A 6,519-nucleotide genomic window follows, 5' to 3' on the forward strand; every position below is an offset into this window, starting at 1 on the left:
TTTGCTTGAAAGCACATATCACCCTGAGAGCCGACTCTCAGGCTTGCCGATAAAACTCTACAACCAAAAGTTAAAAAAGAGAAATACAAGAAAAACACCTCTAAGACAAGACAAAGCTAGATTTATATCCATAATTAAGTCCGATAACTGGATGGCTGATAACGTTTCATGCACGAGCACAAGGACACCTTTGGGTTTTATGCACGTGGTGTCCTCTCTATCCACCCCGGCGTGCACACCAGCCTCCCCCTGCACCCTGCGAGGCCCCCCTGTCTTCTACACTCATGGGCCATAGTACCATTCAGAAAGGAACGTTTGCTTTAGACTCGTTTGAAAATGCACTCCGTCGATCCAGAGCAGGGGATGGAATTGGCTGTGATCTTTGCCTGCGACCGTTTTTGTTATGTACACAGACCATTCCCTTCTTTGGGTGGCTATTTTTTTAAAAATTTATTTATTTAAATTAGTTTCAAGTATACGGTACATTGACTAGACATCTATGTAGTTCATAAAACGATTCCCCCAGTTGCTCCCTCCCTCCCCTGACCCTCCGCCTAGCATCATATTAATGCTGACTGCATTCCCTCTGCCGTGCTCCCCATCCTCATGACCATCCATTAGCTACTAATTTGTTCTTCTTTAACCCTTCACTCCATTCTTCCAACTCCCCAACACCCCACCCCCCGCGTCCGGCACCACATTGTCCACTGAGTCTGTTTTTGATGAGTTTGTTCTTTTTGTTTCTTAGATTCTGTATGTCAATGAAATCATATGATATTTATCTTTCTCTGTCTGACTTATTTCACTCAGCATAACCTCTAGGTCCATCCATGTCGTTGCAAATGGTAGGATTTCATTTTTTTAATGTCTGAGTAATATTCCATTGTATATATGAACCGTAACTTCTTTATCCAATCACCTGTTGATGGGCATTTAGGTTGCTTGCGTATCTTGGCTATTGTAATTGTGCTGCCATGAATATTGGGGCACATAGATCTTTATGAATTATTGTTTTGGTTTTCTTTGGATAAATATCCAGAAGTGCAATTGCTGCGTCAAAAGGTAGATCGATTTTTAATTTTATGAAGAACCTCCAGACTGTTTTCCATAGCGGCTGTACCAATTCACAATCCCACCAACAATGTAGGAGGGTCCCCTTTTCTCTACGTCCTCACCAGCACCTGCTGCTTGTTGATTTATTGATGATGGCCATTCTGACAGGTATGAGGGGATCTCTCATTGTGGTTTTAATTTGCATTTCTCTGATGATTAGTGACCTTGAGCATCCTTTCATATGTCTATTGGCCATCTGTATTTCCTCCTTGGAGAAATATCTGTTCAGGTCTTCTGCCCATTTTTTAATTGGATTGTTTGTTTTTTTGTTGTTGAGTTGTATGAGTTCTTTATGTATTTTGGACATTAACCCCTCATCAGATGTATCATTAGCAAATATCTTCTCCCAAACGGTCGTCTTTTTATTTCGTCGATGGTTTCCTTTGCTGTACAAAATCTTTTTCGTCTGACATAGTCCCATTTGTTAATTTTTTCTTGTCTTTCCCTCGCCCGAGGAGATATATCCGAAAAGAAATTCCTGTTAGTAATATCAGAGAGTTTACTGCCTATGTTTTCTTTTAGAAGTTTTAGGTGTCGGGTCTTACATTTAAGTCTCTAATGGGTGGCTATTTTTATTTCTGAGCCGACCCCAGGGCAGGGGCGTTTTTTGTTTTTTGTTTTTGTTTCTGTTTCTGGCTGAATTGCTAGAGAAAGGGCGACAGCTGAAGCTCGCGAATGTTTCCCTGCGGCTCTTGAAGGTTTTCTTCACGGAGCTGGAGACCGTGTAGCCAGCCCTTGGTTTTGGTTGCTCCACCTTTCAGTGACCAGACTGCTCACACCTTTTCTGTCACCCTTTGCCACAAACGCTGTTACCCCAGCACTTGAGACAGCTGCCAGCGACAAGATCTGGACCGCTGTTTCCTCTTCTGAGTGGGTGCTGGTGGCATGTGGGTGCCAGGGTAGGGTGAGGAGTGTGGGTAAGAGCCCATCCCAGTAACGGGAACGTACTCAGCCCACACATGCCACATGTGTGCCCTGGACCTTCTCCGGTCTGCATTTTCATTTAAGATTCCTCCCATCAAAGGCAAGCATCGTTCGCTGACACGTCCTCTCTCGGAAACGTCTCTGTAGGATTAGGGGGTGGGTGTCAGTGACCTTCAAAGACATCTTACAGGAATTTTCCCATCGACAGATCACAGCATTATTAACTGAGAGCACAATTACATATTTTATTGTATTTTATAAGATAAAAAATGCTGGATTTTGGTCGTTTGCAAACAAATGAACAGAAAGGAAAGTAAACCACTGGGGAAAGCAGGGAAAAGTCGAGCCCCTGCCTATCAGCAGCCTGGGGCCCCTCAGTTCCTTCCTCTCCGAGCCAGTGCATCCTGGGCCTGCTTAGCTGGTCTGATGAAAAGGGCTCAGAGGCTCAGCGATGCCGTTGGCGGCTGGCTTTGGTTTTTGTTCGGTTTTATAGAGAGTGGGGATTGTAAGCGGGATGGTTTTCCCTCTCATTCCAGAAAGTTTCTAAAGACATTTAAGATTTCGAAATGGTTAAGAATTTTAAGACTATCAAGTCAATCCTTCAGGGATCAGCGTAAAATTCTTCCCCCAGGCGTCATCTCTCCTACTTACTCCACAATAGTTTTAATTAAATAACACAGCTGATGGGGCTTCTGGAGCTTCCCTTGAGACATTATTCACAATCCAATAAATCTCAACGTGAGAAAATTTTCCCTGGCTTCAGCGATTTGACCAACTCACAATTTTTTTTTTTTTAAAGTCTTCTTCATAATCTGCCCAGAGAGCGAGGCCCATGTTCTGTAGAAGATTGATATAAGCAGCTTTCTCAGGATGGGGATATGACACGCAGTATTCACATCTGACAGCACTGTCACTAGCTGACGCGGGTCCTACCTGCGGATTCAGTGGAGCGGTGATCGTGGCCTATAAGAGTGAAGTCTGAGCATGAGTTCTGTGAGAATTTAAGTGTGCCATTTAATTAGCAGGATGGTTAAGAAAATTAACATTCCCACTTTAGCAGACGAGCTCTTAAGGACAAATTTGTCCGATTTCTTTCAGGCTACATGAAATTCCGTCTGCTCCCAACACGGGCACTTCCAGATTAGCTTAGCAAAGGGGTGCGGGTGTGTATTCTCTGAGTGTGTGGGACAATATCCTTCTTGACACATAAAGAGCCCGACACTTCAGAAAGGATTAGGTCATCTACCTAATTCATTCCCCTTATGGCTGAGTCCATTTATTTTTCTTCACACACTGGATGCTGCAATCGGAAGTACAGTGATCCTCCTGATGTGCATTTTTGCTTTCCCTGGTCAATTTTTGCTTTACCTGCAGTCGATTGTGGTCTGAAAATCATAAGTGGAAAATTCAGGTATAAGCAATACACGAGCGTTCAATTGCACAGCGTTCTCAGAAGCATGACGAAATTTCTCACCACACTACGCTCTCGTTGGTCACTTAGTAGCTGTCTCCGTCATCAGCTCGACTGAGGTGTTATCCCAGTGCTCATGCTCAAGTAACGCGTGTGGTGGCCTAACGCGACGTCACAACGCCCACGTCGGTCACCTCGCCTCGCCTGAGTCACCTCGCAGGCACCGTGCCATCTCACATCACCACGAGAAGGGTGGGCACACTACAACGTGACACGTTTAGAGGGAGGGACCACATTCGCAAGACTTTTATTATAGCGTGTTGTCACAATTGTTCTATTTTATTATCAGTTATTGTTAATCTCTCACTGCGCCTAATTTGTAAATTAAACTTTATCATAGGATGTACATATAAGAAACAACATAGAATGTATGGGGTTCGGTAATCCACCGGGGGTCTTGATACAAATCCCCCTATTTTTCCTCCTATTTTTTTATTTTTATTTTTTTAATAGGTTGACCTCACGGATTGCAAGGACCTTGTCAGTTTACAATCCCTTATTTTTTGTTTTTTATGCCTGCAGCACCTGGTCTTCCTAGGTGGTCTCCCATCCAAGTACTAACCAGGCCCGACCCTGCTTAGCTTCCGAGATCAGACGGGATCGGGCTTGCTCAGGGTGGCGTGGCCATTGACTCTTATTTTTCTTAAATCCTAGAAAAGCTTCCTAAAAGAATGAACATTTAATAAGATGGAAATATTTCCAAGTACCGGCATTGCGTTTCTTTGAGCTGACACAGTGTTTGAATTTTTATTCTTAACACAGGCTATTATGTTTTCAGAGAAAATAACAGAATTGAACCGAAAGATAAATTGTTAAACATTGTTGCTCAAATGACACTTGGAGGTATTAAGGTCTGCTTTGTTGGATAAATGTTGATAACAGTAATTTTTAAAGTTGTGTAAATTCTTTCTAAATCCATTGCCTAGGCATTTACTGTTTGCTATGAGAAGAACAACTGAGTAAGAAGGTCTTTGTTTTTGAGACGTTTCTAATCTGACGGGGAGGTGTGGGCTGTACATTACGTAAACGTGATGTGGATCAAGCCACCGTGACACACTATAGAAACTGTTAAGTGGCACAGACGTTTGTTTGCGAGGCCAGTTCGAAGGGATGCGTGAAAGGTGTCCACACCAGGCTGGAAATCTGGGTACGATTCTAGAAGAAAGACGTATCATGAAAAACACCACGTCAAAGGGAAACGCTCTTTACACTCGGGATGTATGTAAAACACATTTGGTGACCGGCTTAGGGGAAGGCCGGCGGGTGGCGGGTCTAAGTTTTGGGCTTTACTTGGTGATGAGCAGTTTTTGAATAGTGGGAGTCACACGTTGGTCATGATTGCAGCTGTTATGTGGAGCCATGTGGGATGATGTAGAGAAGCTGGGAAGGAAGAAAAGCAAATGAGAGACTAGGAAACAGGCGAGAGACAGGGAGGCCCGCAGTCCTGAAACGCACGGCCAGCGGGGGCGCACGTCGCAAAATCTGTTTTCCTTCTTAAATTACAGACAAATAAAACTCATCCCCTCTCACATTCTTCCTTCTCATTCCTTTCTCTCTTTCATTCAATAAATGCGCTATCGCCTGCCCTCATTTGAGAGGCGAGGGAGCGGGGAGCGGACAGCGGACAGCGAAGTGACCGCCGGGCGCGATGTGAGGGGACAACACACCTTTGCTTCAAAGGCAGCCACAGAAAATGGCGTCTGAGGGAGCAGAGAAGGAGATGCTTTTTCTCCTCTGAGAGGTGGGGCAAGGTTCCTTAGGCATCCCTGGAAGGATGACTCTCATAGGGAGCGGAAGAGTATTTAGAGAAAGAAAAGTCACACGCGGAGACGCCGATGCTCTCCCCACGCGTCCGCCGCTGCTGGGCACAGCGCTTCGCACTTAGAGATTGTCTCAGGTGTTAGCTCTTAGGAGTTTGCTCCGTAAAACAGCAACAGGATGGCGGAGAAGCGGGGGGAATGAGGCTTCCACAGAACATCGCCAACGTCCACCCCTAATCAGTACATAGGAAAGCTGTTAGTTCCAAATATGATGAAGTGGAACAGAATGGCCTCTCACGAGCAATTTCCAGGAAGTGTAAAGTACTTTCCTGGACGCTCATGGATTTATTGTTTATAATATGTAAAACATAGTACACAATATTTTTTGGTATATATTTATTTCCCTAAATAGTTCAATTATTTATACCCAACTTCATTCTAACAAAATAAGTAGAGGAGATTTTTTTTCCCCCTAAATATATTCTTTCCACGGGGCCCGGATTGAAATATATCCACCACTTTTCTGCATATTTCATAGCTTGCCGAGATGGCTTGGTCATTCAACCGACTGGTTATTTCAACACCCAGAATGCTTTAGTGCCATTTGCAAGGTTTTGCTATGGTGATTTATTAGCAAATTACTTGTAAATATATTAAATTTAATACATCTGTGTTTATAGAAGAATTATTCACAATAGCCGAAAGTTGGGAGCAACAGAGGTTTTCATCAAGGAACAAACGAGGCTGCGTATGCGTACAATGGAGTATTTATTCTTCAGCCTCAAAAAGGAAGAAAATTCTGACACAGGCCACAACATGGATGAGCCTGGAGGACATTATTCTAAGTGAAATAAGCCAGTCGCGAAGGAATGAATACTGCATGATTTTCTCATACGAGGTCCCTAGAGCAGTCAAGTTCATGGAAACGGGAAGTAGAAGGTGGTCGTCAGCGGGCGGAGCACCGGGAACGGGGAGTTGTTTAATAGTTTCAGTTTTGCAAGATGAAAGGAGTTTTGGAGATTGGTTGCAGAACAGTGTAACTGTGCTCAACACCACTGGACACAGGAATGGTTAAGATCGTAAATTTGTGTTACGTATATTTTACCGCGATTAAAATTTATATTTTTATATATAACGTTATATACATATAACATTATATATATATATACACACATATAAAATGGTGAGTTTAGTTATGGGGTTAATTTATGGAGATTTCACTGTCGACGGTTTTATTTTTAAGAGAAATTC

At 43.4% G+C, this 6,519-nt stretch overlaps 1 pseudogene; it reads right to left on the reverse strand.

Moving 5' to 3' along the window:
* Positions 1-4,021: 4,021 nt before the first annotated feature.
* Positions 4,022-4,140, reverse strand: LOC111743703 (annotated as a pseudogene).
* Between the last annotated feature and the right edge of the window lie 2,379 nt (positions 4,141-6,519).

This window comes from Pteropus vampyrus, unplaced genomic scaffold, assembly GCF_000151845.1.
Source record: "Pteropus vampyrus isolate Shadow unplaced genomic scaffold, Pvam_2.0 Scaffold119, whole genome shotgun sequence".
Classification (NCBI taxonomy): domain Eukaryota; kingdom Metazoa; phylum Chordata; class Mammalia; order Chiroptera; family Pteropodidae; genus Pteropus; species Pteropus vampyrus.